The sequence below is a fragment of the Malus sylvestris genome, chromosome 13 (genome assembly GCF_916048215.2).
Source record: "Malus sylvestris chromosome 13, drMalSylv7.2, whole genome shotgun sequence".
Taxonomy (NCBI): domain Eukaryota; kingdom Viridiplantae; phylum Streptophyta; class Magnoliopsida; order Rosales; family Rosaceae; genus Malus; species Malus sylvestris.
This window is the reverse complement of record NC_062272.1, coordinates 20,186,578-20,208,912: the sequence shown is the minus strand read 5'-3', so window position 1 is coordinate 20,208,912 and position 22,335 is coordinate 20,186,578. Positions and strand designations below refer to the sequence as shown.

At 38.5% G+C, this 22,335-nt stretch overlaps 1 pseudogene; it reads left to right on the top strand.

Annotated features, from left to right (window-relative positions):
- The first annotated feature begins 727 nt into the window (after positions 1 to 727).
- Positions 728 to 13,387, top strand: LOC126595460 (50S ribosomal protein L28, chloroplastic-like; annotated as a pseudogene).
- The last annotated feature ends 8,948 nt before the right edge of the window (positions 13,388 to 22,335 follow it).

Here is a 22,335-nt window from a genome sequence, read left to right as displayed (position 1 = left end):
AGTAGAAAATATATTCTTTTATTCTTTTATGATCTTGTACTACTTCTATTGATCTTTTTTTTGTCCGATCAGATACCTTGTTTGTTATGAAAAAAAGGAAAATAATAATATATTATCTGAAATTGCATCCGTTTTTACTACATATACCTTTCTTGACATGACATGAGTGGGGCATTCCCTTTAACCAGTTAAATCGACAATTGAATCATTTTAATGATGAGTGCTTTTAAATAAGAAAATATTTTTCGAAAATTTGAGTTAACATTTCCTATAGCTGTATCAATTTCCTAGGTTTTACCTGCTGCTGCCTAAGTATTAAGAAAAACCAGGTAAGAACCCTAATACATTTAAACATTAACCAAATAGGGTGCAGATAGGGTCGTAACTTCGGTGGTAGTGGGCAACCCACATTCAAGGCAGAGTTCAACTCCTCTCCTGCTTGGCTTCCCATCCTATGTATGAAATACCCACCACAGTAAGAATTATAAAACAAGCAGACACGGACACATCATAAGACCATTACGACAACTTTTTCAAGTACTCATTGGTAGCGTAGGGGACTTCCTAGGAAGCAACAATGCACACCACTATACATGTAGCACGCGTAATTGACAACTTCGGGCGCAATTGAAAATGATCTTCAAAGCAAGTTCCACTATGCTAATGTAGATTTTTCGACACCGTGGATTAAACCGGTAAACAAGATCTTCGGCACCACCCGAACTCCATGCTTCCGCAGGGCCGACGCTTCCTACAGTCTTTCAAGGCGGAGGCAGTTTCCCACGTCGGGTTCGTTACCAGACGGCTGGGCGGTGTCAGAATCTCCTACGACATGTCGTCTCAGCTGCCTAGTATTTCCACTCCTACTCTCCCTGCCCTTCAGCCCATCGTTGCCCGTAATTTCTCTCGCCTTCTATCTCCCATGTTTTCTCTCGCAATTTAATATGTTTGTATTTTATATAATTACGGTTAATCAATTTTAATTTTTGTTATAGTTGCGATTAATCAGTTTTAATTTTTGTTAAATATGTAATTTAAGTGCATTTCTGGAAACTTAATATTCAGTTTCCCCCAATTGGACAACGAATGTGAATTGTTCTGCATGTTCAAAATTTTGATGTGCTGATAGAAATGAAGCTCAGCTAACTGTTTCATATCATTGTTTTTCTTTATTTGACACGGCGATATTCTAAACTACTGTAATCTTACGGGGAGTTGGATTTGAACTTGCGTGAGGGGGGCGGGTGCGCTGCTTGAGCCAGCTGGTCTAACACACATCTGCTGGTTTGTTTTGGGTGGTTTAGATGGAAGGGAATAGAAGGATTTTTGAAGATTTTGTGGGAGCTATTTTTTAAAATTTTTTTTAATTACAATAATGTCACATCCACTCCAGCATTGCTATCATGGAAAAAGATATTACTGTGAAAATATATTAAAGAAAAAAGTAAAGATACAATAAGTTAGAGGGGACATGAAGCCAAACCCTAACAAGAAGAAGAAAATTATAAGAAACAAAAAATCAATTAAGATAACTTCTAAGAGAAACGAAAATTTGAAAGCCCCGAAAGATTATGAGCAAAAGCTGCAACTGCACAAGGTGGACAAGAATCCCACCAATGAACCCCAACATGATCACCACCATAGTTTTTCAAATAATTTGTCACCTGAGTTCCTTCGCGATAAATGTGAGAAAACCGAACATGCATGGAAGAGAGGATGGTACAACAATTTACCCAATCAACCAATAAATGCCAAGACATCTAAGAAGATCCATTAGAAAGAAAATGCACTGCTAAAGAGAATGCCAACCCCTCTCTCCAAAGCCATATAAACAACATGAATAATAGCTTTAAGTTCTGCCTCCAAGGCAGTAGCAATACCAAAAGATCCTGCAAAGCATCCAAGACAATGACCCAAGTGGTCACGAAAAATACCACCAAAACCAGCCATACTCGAAGAACCACGAGCCGCACCGTCAGTGTTAACTTTAACTTGAAAAGAACAAGGAGAAATCCAAATAATCTCATGAATTCTATTGTCCTTGAAGGCCTTCCATGCACTCCAAGCGCTCTAAGAATGCAAAGCTCATCAACTGAGTTTAACATAAAACCCATACCGCAAGAATTCACCTCACAAACTTGCAAATGAATGCCATTAACCAACTGTAAACAATTTTCCTTCAAAATGGATTAAATTTTGAGCTTGCCAAAGTGCGTAAGAACCTGCCCCAATAATATACCCCACCACAATAATTGAAGTTGAGTACCAAAATCACGCCGCAAAGGATAAGAAAAAAGAATGATGTGATATCGAAGAATAATGTAGAAACTTGAAATAAGGCCAAAACCTTACGCCAAATTTCCCAAGAAAATGAGCACTTGAAAAATAAATGTTGACCTGACTCAGTAGCCTTACAACACAAAGAGCACATCGACGCAAAAGAGAATCCTCGATGAAGCAATAAATCATTAGTTAAAAGCTCACAATGAAGAAAATGCCATAATAAAATTTGAATTACGTGGTCGAAAACATCTATGCCAAACTCATCTATTCTATGGAACAACTGCTTGCTTAATAGGCTTAAAGCCATAAGTCAAAGATAAAGATAGTACACCATCGGAACAACTGCGAACTTGTAATAAAACAGTCTTAGGCCAAGCATAAATAGAAAAATTGTGAGATAACATGCTGACAACTACAAAATTGATAAGAGTCACCCTCCCAGCCATAGAAAGAGAATGACCATGCCAATTAGATATAAAATTACAAATCTTGTCTGCCAAAAACTTGGAAATAAGCTTTTTTCGGTTGTCCAACAAAAATTGGAACCCAAGATAAATAAAGGGAAGCCTTCCAATGGGAATTCTCAACCAAGAGTAAATTAGAGACCAACGAGGAACATCTGACTTACCCAGATAAACATGAGAGTTTGCTTTATTCACCAATTGTCCAGAATTCAAGCCATACTCATCAAAGAAAGTTGTAAGTTGTACCAAACTAGCCTTGTTCCCTTTACAGAAAACCATGATGTCAACCGCAAAAAGAATATGAGAGTGAATTTTAGCTCTTCGAGGGGAAGAAATAGCTTTGACCTTTTCAGTTTCAAATAAATGCACTTGACCTCGGTTAAGAACCTCCTCCGCAAGACAAAAAAGAAGAGGAGATAATGGATTACCTTGACGAACACCATGACTACATTCAAAGAAGCTAGCGGGAATTCCATTAAACATAATAGAAAGTCATGTAGATGTCAGAATTTAGCTTACCCATTGAACAAAAGTTAAGTGGAACCCAAAAGTCGTAAGAACCCGACGAAGAAAATCCCAATTGAGAGTGTCAAAAGCTTTAGCCACATCAAATTTTATAGCAACTCCTGTCAATGCATTTAGTATCAAGCAAATTTACAAATTCAGAAGCCAAAAATATGCAATCAGAGATATGTCGACCTTTAAGAAAAGCATATTGGTGGGGAAAAATTATTTGTGAAGCACAGAGCCAGCATTTGAGGGATGTGACCGGTTCTATTGCACAAGACCCCAAAATTTTGAGGGCCCCCAAAAATATTTTTTTATTGAATAATAATATATAAAATAATATTATATGCAAAAAATATATAATAATACTAATCAAATAAATATATATATATATATATATACACACACATAAATCTAATGGGCCCAAAAGCCGTATGACTACTTGCCTAAAATTTGTACAAAATTATATAAAATTATAATTAACAAAGCTATGTTGGCAAAACTAATCATTAAAAGGGGAGAACCCCACCGATTGAGGCAAACAATTCAAAGACTCATAGTCAACTTTTCTTCTCTCACGCCAAAATCCCATCGCTGCTTCCCATTTTTCTTCTTTCACAACAGAATCCCAGACGTTGTCGCCAGTGTCCCAGTCTACTTTACTTCTCTCTTTGTCCCATTGTTCTTTTTCCCACAAATTATTAAACTCTAATTTATAAGTTCATGAAATTGAAGAGAAACTTTTGAATCATGAAGACAATTCAACTGATCAAAGTGATGCAAACTTTGATTAAAGTAAGTTATTTACTAATTTAAGTATATTGACTTGGAATTTGAAGATTTGGGTATTTCTCATGTATAATGATTTTTTTCTTTTGTACTTTTCAGGGCAAAATCAAGAGGAGAGCAGTCACAAAAAATCACTAGAAACACACATATTGCGCAGAGCCGGCTTTTGGGGGGGTGTGATCGGTTTTTTTATTGAATATAATAATATATAAAAATACTAATCAAATAAAAAAAATGTATAAAAATATGATGGGCCCAAAAGCCATATGACTACCTGCCTAAAATCTGTATGGAATTATATAAAATTATAATTAACAAAGTTATGTTGGCAAAACTAATCAATTAAAAGGGAAGAACCCCACCGACCGAGGCAAACAATTCAGAGACTCAGAGTCCACTTTTCTTCTATCACGCCAAAGTCCCATCGCTGCTTCCCACTTTTCTTCTTTCACACCAGAGTCCCAGACGTCAGAATCCCAGACGCCGTTGCTAGTGTCCCAGTCTACTTTACTTCTCTCTTTGTCACATTGTTCCTTTTCCCACAAATTATTAAACCCTAATTTATAAGTTCATGAAATTAAAGAGAAACTTTTGAATCATAAAGACAATTCAACTGATCAGAGTGATGTAAACTTCGATTAAAGTAAGTTATTTACTAATTTAAGTATATTGACTTGGAATTTGAAGATTTGGGTATTTCTCATCTATAATGATTTTTTTTTTCTTTTGTACTTTTCAGGGCAAAATCAAGAGGAGAGCAGTCACAAAAAATCACTAGACGCACACATATTGCTGACTATCAGGTTTCATTATTCATACTTACTATAATTTTATTGTGACCTTGTTTGAGATATAAAAGATGACACTTACTAGAAAATATCCATCTGGCTACTTGAAACGTCAAAGAAAAAGAAAAGTTGAACAATTGACTCAGTCTAAAAAAAAGAGCTATTGATAGGTTCTTTTTGAAAGAAAAAGAACCACAAAGTTCAGTGGATGATTTAATTACGGAACAACAAGATGACAATAAGAAATTAGCTGATGATTTGGGCAATGATGAAATTGATGACTACCTTGATAAGAATGATAATCATGAGGATGCTCCTATTGTCACTGATCAACTGAGTGAGTCCATTCCCTCAAACATTTATGATCCTCAAATTTGGGATAGTTTTGATCCCAAATGGATTGATTTGTTGGCAGAAAAAGGTCTTGCAAGAGATCTATCAATTGAGAAAGGTCCTAAAAGTCCGTTTAATTGGCATTTTAATGCAGCCTTTTACACTCGATACTTATCCAATGGAGAGAAGCATGATAGAGATTGGCTAGTCTATTCAAAGGATGTTGATAAAGTGTTCTGTTTTTGTTGCAAATTGTTCAAGAAAGGGCCTCTCAAAGGTCAATTAGATGAGGGCTACAAAGATTGGACACATCTCAATGTGAGGCTTAAAGAGCATCAAAACAGTTTTGATCGCATCTTGAACATGACCACTTGGATTGATTTGTGTCTTAGATTGCCGAAAAACGAAACAATTGACAAAGTTGTGCAAGACCAGATCAAGAAAGAAAAAGAGCTTTGGAAGGAGTTACTGTAAAGGTTGATTTCCATTGTGAAATATCTAGCTAAATACACACTGGCTTTTCGTGCAAATAACGATACGTTTTATGAAGAAAGTAATGGAAATTTTATGGGCCTAGTTCAAATGATGGCTGAATCTGATCCATTGATAAAGAATCATCTTCAACGCTTCCAAAATAATGAGATTTGTTATCATTATCTTAGTCATACCATTCAAAATGAGTTGATATTGTTGATATCTTGTGAAATCAAAGTTGCAATCATTCAAAGAGTCAAAGAAGCTAAATATTTTACCGTGATACTTGATTGTACTCCTGATTTTAGCCACCAAGAACAGATGACCTTGATCATAAGATGTGTGGATGTGACTAGTACTCCAGTAAAAGTAGAAGAATATTTTTTGCAATATCTGATTGTGAATAACACATCAGGAGAAGGACATTTGAAGAGTTACAGAATGTATTAAAAGTTCTTGATCTTGATATTGATGATGTGAGAGGGTAAGGTTGTGATAATGGATCAAATATAAGAGGGAGACACCAAGGTGTACAAAAGAGGCTTTTGGATATAAATCCTAGGGCAATGTACACTCCATGTGGTTGCCATAGTCTTAACTTCACACTTTGTGATATGGCAAACTCTTGTGGCAAAGCGAAAGACTTCTTTGGAATAGTACAATGTATTTACAACTTGTTTGCAAATTCTACAAAACGATGGCTGATTCTGAAAGAAAATATAAAAGGATTGACTCTTAAATCATTATCGGCCACATGATGGGAAAGCCGTGTTATGAGTGTTAAAGCAATTCAATCCCAACCTCTACAAATAAAAAAAGTTTTACTCCAATTAGCAGAAAGTGACAATGACTTAGTAATAAGAAGTGCAGCTAAATCTTTGGCAACATACGAAATTGGGAATTTTGCGTTTTTATTGGGCATGACTATTTGGTATGAAATATTGGTTGTTGTTAATGAGGTTACCAAAGATTTGCAATCTAAAGACATGCTTATTAATGTTGCTATAGAACAAGTACAAGGATTGATCGCTTATTTTGAAAGTACAGAGAAACTGGGTTTGCAGAGGCTATGATTAATGCTAAAAAACTTGCTATTGAAATGGAAATTGATCCTGTGTTTCTAGAAAAGCATCAAGTTTGTAGAAAAAGACATTTTGATGAGAATGAAGGTGAATCATCCCAACCAACTGAACAATCAGTGAAGGAATCTTTTAGGGTTCATTACTTCTTGTGTATAATAGATCAAGCTATTGGTTCACTGAAGAGAAGGTTTGAAGAATATCAAGTGTTTGATGATATATTTGAATTTTTGTTCACTTCAGAATGGTTGAATTCGATGAACAATGATAAATTAAAAGATTATTGTGATCGGCTTCAAAACTTTCTCAAGAAAGATGAGCTCTTTGATGTTGATGGGGATGCATTATTAGTAGAGTTGAAGCTTTTATGAGAGCGTTTACCAAAAGAAATAAAGACATCCATTGACATATTGAACTACTTGAAGAGGATGCGTTGTTTCCCGACTGCAAGCATTGTATACATAATTTTGTTGACTGTACCTATTATCGTCGCATCTGCGGAAATGAGTTTCTTAAAGTTAAAGTTTTTAAAATCATACTTGCGGTCAACCATGTTGTAGGAAAGGTTAAATGGACTTACTTTGATATCGATTAAAAGTGATTTTTTAGACAAAATTGATTACGAAGGTTTAATTGATGATTTTGTAGCAAAGAATGCACAAAGAGCCATCTTTAAGTGAAGAAACTTCAGTGCTAAACTTTTTTAAGTTTTGTTTATTTGGTTTCTTTAGATTGAAGTTATTGTTAGTTATTAGTACTATGGTTACTTTGTAGCTTTCTTTACATTTAATAATATTTAGAAATAGATGATTAGTGAGTTTTAAATTTTATTTCGATATTGCTTTTTAGCATCAATACATTGTTCAATTTTTTTTTAAGATGTCTGAGAAGATGGAATAGCAAGCAAAGAAGAATTTTCTGATTCTGACACCAGTGAAGGAATTAATCTTTCAATAAGCCCGTATCACACATGACACCATCATCTGTAAATGCCATAGTGAAGTGATCAACTATATGACTACGCAAGATACAACAACAAAAACAACAACAAAGCCTTTTCCCACTAAGTGGGGTCGGCTATATGAATCCTAGAACTCCATTGCGCGCGGTTTTGTGTCATATCCTCCGTTAGATCCAAGTACTCTAAGTCTTTTCTTAGGGTCTCTTCCCAAGTTTTCCTAGGTCTACCTCTACCCCTTCGGCCCTGAACCTCTATCCCGTAGTCCCATCTTTGAACCGGAGCGTCAGTAGGCATTCTTTGTACATGTCTAAACCCATTTTGTGTACGTGTTGATGCTTCACCGCCCAACATTCTGTGCCATACATCATCGCCGATCTTATTGCCGTCCTATAAAATTTTCCCTTGAGCTTTAGTGGCCTACGACGGTTACACAACACGCCGGAAGCACTCTTCCACTTCATCCATCCAGCTTGTATTCTATGGTTGAGATCTCCATCTAATTTTTCGTTCTTTTGCAAGATAGATCCTAGGTAGCGAAAACGGTCGCTCTTTGGTATTTCCTGATCTCCGATCCTCACCCTTAACTCATTTTGGCCTCCATTTGCAATGAACTTGCACTCCATATATTTTGTCTTTGATCGGCTTAGGCGAAGACCTTTAGATTCCAACACTTCTCTCCAAAAGTTAAGCTTCGCATTTACCCCTCCTGAGTTTCATCTATTAACACTATATCGTCTGCGAAAAGCATACACCAAGGAATATCATCTTGAATATGTCCTGTTAACTCATCCATTACCAACGCAAAAAGGTAAGGACTTAAGGATTGTTGATGCACAAAATCAGTGAGGACTTTGGTACAACAGAAAGTATTAAGTTTGTGATCTTCGCTAGATTGCTCTGGTCATTAGTGTGGATAAGTATGTAAATGGATAGAGACAGGAAAGCAAACACAAGATGTACGTGGTTCACCCAGATTGGCTACGTCCACGGAGTAGAAGAGTTCTCATTAATTGTGAAGGGTTTACGCAAGTACATAGGTTCAAGCTCTCCTTTAGTGAGTACAAGTGAATGATTTAGTACAAATGACATAGGTGCAGGCTCTCGTCTTCACTTGCCTTAACTGTCTCATAGGTAGATGTGGCATCTTCTCTCGAAGTACGCTTCCTCCATCCAGGGGTGGTATCTTTAACTGGTGGAGATGCACAAGGTAATGTATCAATTTCACTTGAAGCTTACTTGTAGTTTCAGGCTTGGTCAAGCACGATACAAACCATGTAGTAGGAGTCCCCTAAGTCGCCGAACTAGGGGATCTGCTGAAAGAGGTGACAGACAAGGTAAGCAATCAGAGCTCCAAGCAATCAGTCCCAGATCAGAAGTTTGATTTCGAGTTCCGGCTGATTGTTCTCATTCTCCCTATCTTGCAGGCATCATGAAGGATAAAGATAAGAAAATGAGAATAGATGATATGAGATACTTTTGCTTTTGAAGAAGTAACTTTCCACATGCTTATTCTTGAACTGGGTTGGAGGATTTTCTGGTTTCCTCCAGAGTATAAGGCCGACTGAAGAATTTGAGGGTCAAAACACGTCCATAAAATCTAGAGTACGTTCGACCCTGCTGATATGAGATACTTTTGCTGTTGACAAAGTAGTGGATGTATCGGCACGTGTTCTGTTACGCTTGTCTCCACATGCTTCCTTGTATCCTTCTCACTTTCCCTATCTGTTCCTCAGACAGATGTGGTATCTTCTCTGGAAGCATAAGATGTTGAAGATGGGTACTCGAGAGCAATGTCAGGTAAGTAATCAGGTAAGGGGTTCCAGGCAATCAGTTCCTGACTGGAAGCTTGATTCCAAGTGCTGACTGATTGCTCTCTTTCTCCTTGTCTTGCAGGTAAGAACAAGGCCAAAGGAAAAGACAGGGAAAAAGCATGATATGGGATACTCTTGCTTTTAACCCTGATGATATGAGATATTCTTGCTCTGGTGTAGCTTGTTTGCAAAGGTATTATCGAGGGAAAGAAAACTGAGTATTTCGAGAGGCTTCGTTGGGAGTGCCCTCTCAGATATGAGGAAGGGTTGAGCATTTTTGCAGGTCTGCCTGTCCGTTGAGAATGGAGGTCGACATATATAAGAGTTTCCCTAACAACAAGTAGTAATGCTATTCCTTTACCCTGCTTGGTCATAGCACGGTAGTGGGAGCTGCTAGTTTCACGTGTGTCAGAGCACTTTGAAAAAGTGGTCTGTGGTATCTGGAAAGCTGATGTTGCGTGTGAAGATTACATACAAGCTTTATCCAAGGAGATTTGGCTCTCGAAGTTGAGAAAGCGGTGCCTCTTCGGTTTTCGTACAAGCAATCCTGTCGGAAATCTGGCTCTCGAGATTCAGAAAACGGTGCCTCTTCGATTTTTGAGAGAGCAATCCTGCTGGGAGTCTAGCTCTTGAGATTCGGAGAGCGGTGTCTCTTCAATTTTTGAGAAAGTAATCATGTTGGGAGTCTGGCTCTCAAGATTCGGAGGACGGTGCCTCTTCGATTTTGGAGCAAGCAATCTTGTTGGGAGTGTTTTCTCGAATGTAAGTAAAGGTTGGGCATGTTTGCTAGTCTACCTTGCCACAGAGCATAGAGGTTGACACACAAGGACTTTCCAATTATCCAGCAGCGGTGCTGTTCCTTTACCCTTGTAGGTAATAATATGGTAGCTAGACCTTTAAAATTTATGTATCTAAACTTTGTTAGTGCTGTTTCTTTGCTATTCTTTTACCCTTCTTGGTCATAGCTATGTAGTGGGAGCTGCAAGCTTCACGTGTCTAAACTTTGTCAGAGATCTTTGGCAAAGTTATCTATGGTACCCATGAGCTGATGGTGCGTGTGGAAAGTGGATGATTGAACAATAAGATTCACGTGCTTTCTACTTCACCAGAAATCTTCAACAGAATGCCCGTAATTTCAGCAAAGCTGAGTGTGCATATGACAGGTGCTGACAAGGCTGAAAAAGTAGGTGCCTCTTCAATTTCTGAGATCGGCCCTCGTGGTCTCTGAGCAGCCCAGCTTTTGAGAAAGCAAACGCCTCTTCGATTTCTGAGATCGACCTTCGTGGTCTTTGAGCAGCCCAGATTTTGAGAAAGCAAACGCCTCTTCGATTTCTGAGATCGGCCCTCGTGGTCTCTGAGAAGCCTAGCTTTTGAGAAAGCAAACGCCTCTTCGATTTCTGGGTAGGCGCCTCTTCGATTTCTGAAGCTCCGTCGAGTGCAGATTTTTATAGAGGCTGGCATTAAGTTCCAAAGCACACTTGAATCTTCACCAGTAGAAGCTCCATTCTTGCACTTCTAAGATCTTGATTTGTTCGACCTCTTCTCTTTTCAACACCTTTGAAAATGTCTGGCCCCTCCGACCGTCGTTTTGACTTAAACCTCGTTGAAGAGGCAGCCACGCCTTTTCCAGACAACATATGGCGCCCATCCTTCTTATCCCCTACTGGTTCGCTTACCGTTGGGGATTCCGTGATGAAGAATGATATGACTGCTGCGGTGGTGGCCAGGAACCTTCTCACTCCCAAAGATAACAGACTACTTTCCAAACGGTCTGATGAGTTGGCTGTTAAGGATTCTCTGGCTCTAAGTGTTTAGTGTGCAAGTTCTGTGTCTAATATGGCCCAGCGCCTATTTGCTCGAACCCGCCAAGTTGAATCATTGGCGGCTGAAGTGATGAGTCTCAAACAAGAGATTAGAGGGCTCAAGCATGAGAATAAACAGTTGCACCGGCTCGCACATGACTATGCTACAAACATGAAGAGGAAGCTTGACTAGATGAAGGAATTTGATGGTCAGGTTTTACTTGATCATCAGCGGTTTGTGGGTTTGTTCAAAAGGCATTTATTGCCTTCGTCTTTTGGGGCTGTACCGCGTACTGAAGCTCCAAATGATCAACCTTCGATGCCTCCTCCTTCTAGGGTTCTGTCCAGTACTGAGGCTCCGAATGATCCCCCTCCGGTGCCTTCTCTTTCTGGGGCTCTACCGATTGCTGAGACTTCTCCTAAGCAACCTTTGTGAAGGCTCCCTCTTATTTGTTTATTTTGACTCATGTATATGTACATATTTGTAACTTATCGGAGATATCAATAAATAAGTTTTGCTTCATTTCAACGTATTGTGTTAAATACACCAAAGCTTTCTTCACTGAGTGGGGTCGGCTATATGAATCTTAGAACGCCATTGTGCTCGGTCCTGTGTCATGTCCTCCGTTAGATCCAAATACTCTAAGTCTTTTCTTAGACCCTACATCATATTGCCAACCACAAACTGGACAAACAGATATTGACTAGAAGAAGAGCACACAGAAGGAGATAAAATATTAATAGAGTGAAACACCCAAATATTAGGAAAAGACTGACCTCGGACATTGAAACCAAGCAAAACCATACCAATTGAATCCCAATAAGAAGCTGGAATCCTTGCCATTCAAGTCATAGGCTCAGCTAAACATAAAAAATCTGGAGAATGTTTTCTTACCATACTACAGAGCGCATGCCGAGTAGGACTATTTTCCAATCCCCTAATATTCCAATAAATAATCTTCATAAATTTAGACGAGGAGAAGGTCCCTGAGGCCGGGTTGGTTAAGGATCCCGCAACTCATGTTGCTGAATTTCTTCTTTTTACTTTTTCTTTAGTATTTTCTTTGGACTTTTAGAGAGAAAATGTGTCATAGAATTGCCATTAACATCACCGCCGCCATTCTCAGTCCAAGAATTAATAGTCAGAATTTCTAATTGCCATATGGACTCGCTAATTAGAGCATTCCTCCGATGTTCATTCTCAATCATATCATGCCAATTAGTTAGGACCTGCACAATGTTCTCATCCAAAATTTCATCCTTATTAGGAGACTTAATACAATCATCATTAGTAACATGACAAGATTCTAATAACAAAGGTTCGTTCAGCACACACTGAGCAAGACCATCAAATTCAACAGTAACCACACTATCAATAATAGCTTGGGCTAATTGAGCAGCTTGTTCATTCAGTCCAGAAGAAGTTGCATTAGATGTATTTCCAACTGCATCGGCATTTACTGGAGAGTTAACTGGAGCACTTTGCATAGGAGAATTGACATGCATAGGAGTATGTATGGGAGCACCATCTGAAATCATGGCGACGGAAGAAAAATCAGAAGGTTGAGCATTACCATCTCTGGTGCCATTTGTGCCCATGGGGCTAGTTTAACTAAGCTTTAGCATAGCATCGTTTTATGTCTGCCCTTGGGGCTTCTGTTTCCCCAGAGTTCAAAGGAATGTCTTAGTTCATTAGCAGTGTTTAGAGTTTCGGTGTTTCTTTGGGCTGCTGGGGGTTTAAGATACAACATCCACATTGTCATTGTATTATAGTTCTCAACTCTCGTGGTTAATAATTGGTCATAAATTACTAAATTTTGATAAAATGGTGGAATTTGATTTATATTTGATCAACCTTTCCAGGTAGAATTTGTCCTTTCACTGGGAAGAAAGCAAACAGGGCAAACAAGATTTCCTTCTCAGCCCACAAGACCAAGAAGTTGCAGTCTGTGAACCTACAATACAAAAGGGTTTGGTGGGAAGCTGGGAAGCACTTTCTTAAAATGCGTTTGTCAACCAAAGCATTGAAGACCATAGAGAAGAATGGGATCAATGCTATTGCCAAGAAGGCCGGGATTGATCTTCGCAAGTTATGATTCTCGATTTTATTGTTTTTCCATACTTGTTTTGTTGTAAGGCTTGCCTAATCACTAATCAAACTACATTTTGTTTCTATTCTACGCAAATATTGCACTAAATCTTGAGTTTTAGTTTTCATTACTGCAGTCTACAAGTTCTTGGCTCTCTCTAGTGTATCTACAGTTGATGAAGTCTATTTCTGCAAGTGCAATATAGTTGTATTGTTCTGTATCTACCATACGTTACAGATCTAATGACAATTATCATTCTATATTCTAGAGGAAAAAGTGAACCCGTCTCATCTAATCGTTAAAACAGTTGATATATGTACTACGACAGAATTTTTCCTTTTATATGGATGATAAATGGCATTTTTGTTCTGTAGTCTCTCAATACCCTTCTTCGTTAAACGCCTATGCTACTTGTTCTGGTGGAAAGACTGCCTGTTCTGGACCATGATTTGAACGATTAGCCCCATGTTTTCTATTAACATTTACAACAACAACAACAACAACAATAATAAGCCTTATCCCACTAAGTGAGGTCGGTTATATGAATCCTAGAATGCCATTGCACTCGGTTTTGTGCTATGTCTTCCATTAGATCCAAGTAGTCGAAGTCGTTTGTTAGAGTCTCTTTCCAAACCTTCCTACGTCTTCCTCTACCCTTTTGACCCTGAGCCTCTGTCTTGTAATCACATCTTCTAAGCGGAGCATATGTAGGTCTTCATTTCACATGTCTAAACTGCCTTAAACGATTTTTTCTCATCTTATCTACAATTTTAGCTGCTCCTAATTTACATCGGATATCCTTGTTCCTAATCATGTCCTTTCTCGTGTGCCCACTGATCTAACAAATCATTCTCATCTCTACTACACTTATCTTGTCCTTTATCATACATATCCTTTATAGCTTGGATATATGTACTCCTTTCTTCTCTAAAATCTTCCAAAGAATATCTCCTGGGACCCTACCATATGCATTTATGCAAATGATTTTTCATATCTCTATATCTTTCCATTGATCTTCGTAAAAGATAGACTACATCCATGTTTGAGTGCCCTGATATGAACCCAAATTGATTATCTGAGACCGATGTCTCTTGCCTTAGTCTATGCTCAATTACTCTATCCCGGAGCTTAATTGTATGACTCATCAACTTAATACCCATATAGTTCATGCAATTTTGTACGTCGCCCTTATTCTTGTAGATAGGCACCAAAGTGCTTTTTCGCCACTCATTTGGCATCTTGTTTGTTTTCAAAATCTTATTGAAAAGGTTTGTGAGCCATGCTATACCCGTCTCTCCCAAGACATTCAACACTTCAATTGCTATATCATCTGGGCCACAATGTTTTTATGCTTCATCTTTTTCAAAGCTACAACCACTTCTTCTTTCATGATTTGGCAGTAGAAGGAGTAATTTCTACATTCTTCTTAGTTACTCAACTCTCCCAAAGAAGTACTCATTTCATGTCCTTCATTGAAAAGATTATGAAAATACCCTCTCCATCTATCTTTAATCGCGTTCCCTATATCTAAAACCTTTTCATTCTCATCCTTGATGCACCTTACTTGGTTCAAGTCTCTTGTGACATGCCCCAACCCCAATATCCCCACATACCAGGGTAAGCACATGATGGCCGACACCCGAGGGTGACGAAGCCATTTTAAACATGCATATAAATAAAAGATGTGTAATTAGAACGATTATGCCAAAGCAAGAACATGTTCAAAGCATACGACTACTAAGAATAATATGGAAGCATTACTATGAAAAGATACAAACAAGGGAATGATACCTACACTGAGAAGACTTGAGGGTACCTAAGCCGAAGTGCCTTGACGCTGGGATCATGTGCCTCGATCCTAACTCCTGAGGGGGCGCAAAACAGAAAAGGTGAGTGGACCAAAGTTTATAATAATAATACTAATAATAAGAAAACATTTTATTTCTGAACATAATAAACCCCTGTTTTGAAAACACATATAATACTACATAATAGTTTTTTCTAAAAACCCTAGCATGCCGTGTAAAACATTCATAAAACATGTATGTAAAACCAGCGATCAGAAATGGTGATATCGTCGTCCAAAGACAAATCCGTAAAACATCTGTAAATCACATCAGTGATGTACTCAACTAGGGGTATCATAGGCGTCCGAAGGCAGTACCTGTCCATTACCTGAATGTGAAGTTGAATAACCTGTCCAAGCTGTATAAAATAGCATAACATCCACACTGACACTAGCCGTGGCTAGTGAAGCTATCCGACACTGCTTTCGGCAGTGAAGTAAGGGGTATATCAAGTATCATATCTCACTCATCTTCTTCAACTGCGTCCTATGGCCATAGACATCTATACCCGTGGTGTGTGGATGTGCCGTATGATAACCCACTAGATAAGTACCAAAAACATATCTCAAAACTCCTATCAAATCCAAAGCTCACTAGTTCAAAGTCTTATCTCGTAAATCCAAGATATATCACATTCATAAAACCATAAAATAAATCATACTTTAAAGCCATATAATTTCATATATGAGAGTCAATAATTCATAATCGTTTGTCAAAGCGTAATTTCGATAAATCATAAATATTTCGTAAAAGCAATTTAAAGAAATTATAAATTCTCCGTAAAACATATTATAAAACATGCTCAATTCATGAAATATGAAATGCATGCTAGGCTAATATTTTATAAAAACATATAAGTTAAGAAGGGGTCCACTCACAAGTTTTCCATTGCCCGGAAGCCGCTTGAACTAGTGAGGATGGTGCCACTTCCCATCATTGAACCTAACCACATATAAAGGTCATTTAATAAAACTCTAATTAAACGATCGAATTTCAGAAAACGGACATCGAATTAAGATTCAGCACGTCAAGAAACTTAAGGAGGAACCTCGAGTTCCCCCACGCGCAGCCACACGCGCCGCTATAAGGCTACGGCCCAAGTGGTCATGCGCCACCGCACGCGCCGAGATGGGTTGTCGAAAAGTTTGGAAAAGTTGATGGCACCGACGGCAACGGAGCACAGTACCTCAGACAGAGGCGCGTGTGCTCCATGCCCCGACCGTGGAACTTGGGTTCAGACTCGGGTTGGGTCGGATCCGATTGGATCTGGGCTAGGGTTAAGTTGGACCAAGGTTATTGGATTAGGCCCAGCAATTAGGTTGAGACTAAAGGATTGGGTTTGGGCTAGGGTTATAATTGGGCTTGGGTTAAGGTTAACGAATTGGGCCTGGTTTAAAGCTGCAGGTCAGGTCGACCCAAATTAGCTCATGGGTCATTGGACCCATCGAAGAAGGAAACCAAACTTTTGGCCGAGAAATTTCCCGACTCCAATTTAGGGTCGAATCTCCACCATATTTCACAATCTACCTATCAAAATGAAGCTAGTGAGATAAAGAATGAGATTATACCTGCGTGGTCTCACGTCATGGTCAGACTTGACCGTAAAACCGTTCGAAAGTCAACGAACCCTTGCCGAAGAACTGGAAAACGAATGACATATACTAACAAGGTTAAAACCCTTGATCTTTAAACCAAAATCCATCCATATAACTAGAGAATATCACCAAAAGTTGAGGTAATTCCCATTCAGTCAAGCTCACGTTGGTTTCCGAGTTCTAAGTCAAGTCGCCTGAGAAAATGGTGATTTTGCCACACAAATGTTGTTGCAAAGTTGATTGTGAAGAGAAAAAGGAAGATTGGAGGTGGCGTTGGTTCATGAGGAAGAAAGATTCTCAATGCCATTGTTGGAGTTGCGAGGCTTGGAGTAGGTGGCTTGGGGGAGGAAGTGCAGAGATGAAGGGTGAGAGGGAAAAGAGCTAAGGGAAAAAGTGGTAAATGAGAGAGGAGGAATGAAAGCTGAGTTGTGAAAGAGAAAAGCTTATGGGAGAGAAAAGAGAGGGAGATAGTGCTTACGAAGATAGAGAAAGGGAGGGAAAAAAGAAAGGTTGAGTTCTAGAGAGAAAGAGAGAGAAAATTCTAGAGAGATGGATTACGGGAGAAACTCCAAAAAATGAGGGAAGAAACTAACACGTGTCAGCTCAAAAATGACCAAAATACCCTTATTGCTCTAAGTCTCGTAAAATCTTCATTTTAGCTCCAAATTCACTTCCACTTGCGTCCACGCATTTGTAATGACGAGTATACGAGGCTACGTGAAGGGAATGAATTTTACGTGATATGACAAGATGGACAACAAAAGTCAACGCATTTGCCTCGAAGGGCATTTTCGTAATTTTACATTTAAAAATTATAAAAATCATAATAATTAGGGATGGATTATTACAGTCTGCCACCCTTAAGAAAATTTCGTCCCCGAAATTTAAAATAACTTGCTATAAGTAAAATACTCAAAGTAGGGAGAAAATATTTGTACATATATATACAAGGAAGAAATCAAGCTAGGGCGGCTGTATAAAAGAGAATGTTATTCCGTCGTGATCGAATTGCAATGATTCCTCTTCCATGCCTCCAAGCTCATACCTTCTTTCTTCCTCGATATAATAGTATAGTATAATACTCGTATAAAAATATAAAATTGAAAGCACACATTATTATGTAATAGCATAAGGTCAAACAAATATATACATATAATAAAATAACGTAAGAAAAATAGACATATATAAAAACGTACGATTCAAATACTTGTACTAAGTTTAAAATTGAGAGCGGAAATACCCAAAATTTGTAATGGAAAAAAAATAAAATAATGTAGCTTAAAATACTTGCACTGAAGATTTAAAACCAAAAGAAAACGATTCTTGTTCAAACATTCGTCATGTCACGTACTCCAAGAATGGGTGTGTCTTGAGTTGAATCTTAATCCTTGCTAACCAATAACTCATGCCGTAGTTGGGCCCACTTGCCCACTTGCTTAGCGAACTCAACAATTAAGCCATCGATATTACAGTCTGCAGCCTGCAATGCCGATAACTCATTGTTGTCTCAGTAGGCAAGTGAGAAGTTCCGACGACGCCAAAATATCCTTTTACCCCTCATATGTGAATGTGCCTAGATCGTTCAATTCACACCTCGATCGTGCTCCTGCACTACTCCAAAGCGCACTAGTCAACGCTACTAGGAACGCATCGTCATCCACGTACGCTTGAACCATCAAGCCCTGGAGTGAAGTAGTGGAAAATGTATGGACGAACACTTGTCGTAAAACATTTCCTTCGTGACTAATCATGATCGTTGCTTTCCAAATTGAGGGATACAAGATTCGAAACTTATAATAACGGAGCTCACACTCTGACCACTTCCTTTAAATGACGTTTACCGCTTCAAACCATTTATAGAAATTGGCCCCACAATCACCAAGCTTAGAACCTACAATTCTACTTTCACCAATTCCTTACTCGAAGACGGCTCAATCCTTAAGACTACTTGGAATTCTTCCTGGTAAGTCCGGTAGGTTGGCAAAAATGATATGCTCCAAATGTTCCTGTTAGAATTGATAGGAAACTGGACGCACGTTTCAGTCGAGTCGATCCATCGTGAATGCCTCATGGATTAAACGAGAAACCATTTCGAGAAGGCTAAAAGAACACGTAAGGATTTGAGAGTCAAAACAAGTTCATCAAATTTAGAATACACGATATCTGGATTAAATATACACTTCGAAGCTTAAATGTGTGTAAGTGTCTAACTTGATCTTGTGATAGAAATTTGAAATGGTCGAACGTTAACTATTCTTGAACAATACTCTAATGAAATAGTGAAGATTCGCTCGATAGGGTGCTAATTGGGTGATTGAAAAACTGATGATCTCAACTAAAAACTTCGACATCTAAGTGGTCATCCTGGATAGTCTGTCTGTTTCAAAAATAATACGAAGAACATAAGAGTAATCTAAGATTGACTAAAACATCTTTTGTACTAGGAGGTGAGTTTGGGATTATGAACAAAGCCGATGCAGCCCAAAACGTCAAAGAGTCTGACAATTTTGAAAATGAAGAACTATGCTAAAGGATTAAACAATTCCTTGTCATCTCAGGCCAGAGGTAGAAAGGTCAAACTTGAAAATTAGCTAACAAGGTGTCTTGATAATCAAATAGTAACATCACAAAAGTATGTGAGGGTTTCACCTCAAGTGAGAATAGAACTGATTGAAGAGCATTCGGTATCTATGTGTTTTTACATTGCGTCATCAATAACTATAATTGCACAATCGGGGTGGTACACGATGGTGCAATCGTAGACATTGGTATATCTTATCTAACACCGATGCTTGAGATTTGGTTCCTTTTTAATGAAGATCACTGGGAAATGTGTGAGGTTAATAACGATCTGACACGTTTCTCCACGGAGATGTGTCATTAAATTTCCAAACCCGGATGGTAGCAGATGACTCAAGGCCGTAGACGGTTTGCATCATGTGGTCCCAACCGTCGAAAAGTAAAAGCGTCACCCAATATGTTGCCTCAGTGCACAACGACACCTTCAGTAAAACATCATCGTCAAATTCGAAATTTATTGGTGTCATCTCAGAGAGTAGGAATAATGGTAGGGTGAGATAACACTTCAATTGTCGGAAATTTCGTTCACCCTCAACATCTTAACAAAACTGATTTTTTTTTCCTAGCCAAAGGAAATGGAAATAGGACTATGGTCAAGGTTGTTGGCAACTGTTAATAGGAATCATCAAGACCAATGGTATTTCATAACTCAAGACACTCGAGAGGATTTTCGATTTCCTATTGTCACAACCTGGGATTTGGTAAGAATGTCTTATGTTACGCCCACGTCTTCCAAGAAAGGTATGTAATCTAAGCAAGATCAACTTTCGAAGAATTTGGTAATAAGCTAACTTTTGATGTTTGCTAACTGACCTCATGGGTGGAGTAGACAAAGATATTATTGGTAAGACAATCATTGATAAATTTCCTGAGGTCCATAAGAATTCCCTCAATGGAAACAACAAGCCCAAGAAAACTAATTCGTCTTACCCCACAGATACCTGCTAACATCATCTACAACTGGTGCTTTCTCAATTTTTCTCCTAACACAGACTTCAGATGTTTTACGTGATTTCCCAACAGATACGCCTTTGCCCGCCATTCCAGAGGAACGCATGTCACAGATGACCATCATCGTCTCCAATCCTCAACTGATCCAAATTAGACTTCTTCCCACAAAGATTTCTTCTTCTTCCCACTAAGATTTCCTCTAATTCATATCATTTCTATGTAAAACCGACTTTGCTCGCCATTCCAAGGGGACGCATGACGCAGAGTATCAATCTGATGCTGAAAGCCATTCATCAATCAATTTCATTAACTTGAGGCATGATCTCGACAAGAATTTCTTATACTTCATATAGGATGTGACTATTTAGGCAAAATGAGGATTGCACAACCGTGGTGAATGACAACAACAAACAGAAGCCATGATATCCAAATGATATCAAGGCCGACACACTACTAGAGTAGGAGAAGATCCTAAGTATGCTCTGGACAAACCATGCTCTGATACCAAACTGACATGCCCCAACCCCGATATCCCCACATACTGAGGTAGACACGTGTTGACCGACATCCGAGGGTAACTAGAATGATTATGCCAAAATAGGAACATGTTCAAAGCATATGACTACTAAGAATAATATGGAAGAATTACTATGAAAAGATACAAACAAGGGAATGATACCTACACTGAGAAGACTTGAGGGTACCTAAGCTGAAGTGCCCTAATGCCAGGATCATGTACCTCGATCCTAACTCTTGAGGGGGCGCAAAACAGAAAAGGTGAGTGGACCAAAGTTTATAATAATAATACTAATAATAAGAAAACATTTTATTTTTGAACATAATAACCCTCTGTTTTGAAAACACATATAATACTATTTAATAGGTTTTCTAAAAACCCTAGCATGCCTTGTAAAACATTCGTAAAACATGTATGTAAAACCAGTGCTTGGAAATGGTGATATCGTAGCCTGAAGACAAATCCATAAAACATCTATGAATCACATCAGTGATGTACTCAACTAGAGGTATCATAGTCGCCTGAAGGCAGTACCTGTCCATCACCCGAAGGTGAAGCAAAATAACATGTCCATCAACCCCGAAGCTGAAGCTGAATAACCTGTCCATCACTCGAAGGTGAAGCTGTATAAAATAGCATAATATCCACATCGACATAAGTTATGGCTAGTGAAGCTGTCCGACACTACTTTCGGCAATGAAGATGGGGGTATATCATGTATCATATCTCACTCCTCCTCATCAACTGTGTCCTATGGCTATAGACATCTATACTTGTGGTGTGTGAATATGTCGTATTATAACCCACTAGATAAGTACCAAAAACATATCTCAAAACTCGTATCAAATCCAGAGCTCACTAGCTCAAAGTCTTATCTCATAAATCCAAGATATATCACATTCACAAAACCATAAAATAAAGCACACTTGAAAGCCATAGAATTTCATATACAAGAATCAATCATTCATAGCCGTTGGTTAAAGAGTAATATCGATAAATCATAAATATTTCGTAAAATCAATTTAAAGAAATTATAAATTCACTGCAAAACATATTATAAAGCATGCTCAATTCATGAAATATGAAATGCATGATAGGCTAATATTTTATAAAAACATATAGGTTAAGATGGGGTCCTCTCACAAGTTTTCCATTGCCCGGAAGCCGCTCGAACTAGCGAGGATAGTGCCACTTCCTATCGTCAAACCTAACCAGATATAAAATCCATTTAGTAAAATTCTAATCAAGCGATCCAATTTTAGAAAACGGACAACGGATTCAGATTCGACATGTCGACAAAGCTAAAGAGGGACCTCGGGTTCCCCCACGTGCCGCTGCAAGCACCGCCACAAGGCGACGACCCAAGTGGTCATGCACCACCTCATGCACCATCATGTGCTGAGATAGGTCGTCAAAAATTTTGCTGAAAAAGTTATCGGTACCGCCTTGGACAATGGATGTGCT